The sequence below is a fragment of the Littorina saxatilis genome, linkage group LG2 (assembly GCF_037325665.1).
Source record: "Littorina saxatilis isolate snail1 linkage group LG2, US_GU_Lsax_2.0, whole genome shotgun sequence".
Classification (NCBI taxonomy): Eukaryota; Metazoa; Mollusca; class Gastropoda; order Littorinimorpha; family Littorinidae; genus Littorina; species Littorina saxatilis.
In genome coordinates, this window is record NC_090246.1 from 13,161,454 (window position 1) to 13,163,431 (window position 1,978).

The following is a 1,978-nucleotide window of genomic DNA, read 5'->3' on the forward strand; positions in this document are numbered from 1 at the left end:
AACAAACAAAGAAACCCACAAAGTTTCAAATGTCAGAAACGTGCTATGTGTGATAAGTTTAAACACACTGTTTCTCTGATTCCTTCTTCGTAAGCAGGAAACGATTACCAATCGTATGAAATCTAAATCATGTTCCCCCGGTTTAAATATACACGTTTGACAAAGAAACCGTATGTTCGTCATGCCTCAACTCATTGTCTCCCAGGTACGGATATATATATCCGTAGCCTCTGCCTGAAAATCAACATGCATCGTCATTTCCACAGCTACAAAAAATAAATGCCTAAGAAAATCTGCATTGTCGCTCGAGCTTCAGCTCTCTTAAATCTGCCATGTCCACGGGTCAGCGAGTTTGGGGGACCTGGCACGGGGGTAGGGTCTTACCCCCACGCGACACTCAAACTGGGTGGCGGGGTGTGGCAATGGGCAGTGGGCAGGGGTGGGGAAAAAATCTGGGTGAGGGGGGGCGAGATTGAGGACTCGAGAATGGGGGTGGGTGGGGGAGAAGAAAAAGGACGACCGGGGGGGGGGGGGGGGGGGGGGGGGGTGGGGGGAGGAGGGGGAGGCAAGGGAGGAGGGAGAAAAAGGAGGTGGGCAGTTAGAGGGTCAGTGCGCTCCTGAAGCGGCGGTCAAGGTGTGCTGCTGAGGTCAGATTGACACTGCGCGGCTGCAGGTAAAGTTCTGTCGTAGACGATCAAAGAGCGTTTTTTCTTCTTCTTCTTTTGGTTTAAACTGTTTTATTCAACGTTTGTGCATTATTTACAAAAAAAACGCATATAGAGTAAACAACAACAAGCATAATGCTTATAGTGGTGTTTACAGTTTTCTAGAAAAATACATATAAATGGCGGCTATTGTACAGTTTTCTTCTTTTCAAGGTTTAAAATTAAAATGCAGAAGCTTTGCAGTTCTTATTTAAAAAAAACCGTGTTCATTTCATGAGAAGATGCAGGACAGGACAGTAAAAGGAGAAGATAAAGGCTCATATAAAATTATGCGTTTTATTTCCAAACATGCAAAAAGACCACAGTAAACTAAACCTCACCATCTAATTGGCCACAGAATGCTGTACGAAGTGGTCAAGCAGTGGTTAAGGCATTGCAGGACACCTAGAGTGACCGGACACGGCCTCGAATGACCAATGTCCAGTTCTGCCTTGTTCAAACACTCCGTTTCTACAATTGTGCGCTGCCCACACAACTGTGCCCTTAAATGTGAACCTTCACCCCGTCTCTAACCCTGTTCACTTTAAATCACAATAGACCCCCTTCCTTCTTCTTTTTCCAGTTCAGTGTTTGTCAAAACATCAGAGTCTCTCTGTCTCTGTCTCTGTTCTTTCTTTATCTTTTTTTCTTTCTTTCTGTCTTCCCACCTGTCCTCTCACTGTTTCTCTCATTCTCTTTCTGTCTCTGTCTGTCTTTCTGTCCGTCCGTCCGTCCGTCCGTCCGTCCGTCCGTCCGTCCGTCCGTCCGTCCGTCCGTCCGTCTGTCTGTATGTCTGTCTGTCTGTCCCTCCTTCTCTCTCTCTCTCTCTCTCTCTCTCTTGTATCTCTCTTTTTAGCTCAATTCTCTCTCTCCCTCTCTCTCTCTCTCTCTCCCTCTCTCTCTCTCTCTCTCTCTCTCTCTCTCTCTCTCTCTCTCTCTCTCTCTCTCTCTCTCTCTCTCTCAGTCTCTTTTTCTCTGTCTATCGACATAGCTGTCAAGTTATGTCCATGTTTTGGACTCACTGTCTCTCTGTCTGTCTTTGTCTATTTCTGTCTGTCTGTCTATCTGTGTCTTTCCCTTTATCAAACCATACTCCAATCCTTTTTTAAAGTTCGATCCTGCTCCTCCCGATCATCATCATCATCACCATCATCATCATAATCATCGTCATCATGATAATCTTCGTCACCACTCATTTCTTCTTTGTCTGTCTGTCTGTCTGTCTGTCTGTCTGTCTGTCTGTCTGTCTGTCTGCCCGTCCTTCTGTCCGTCGT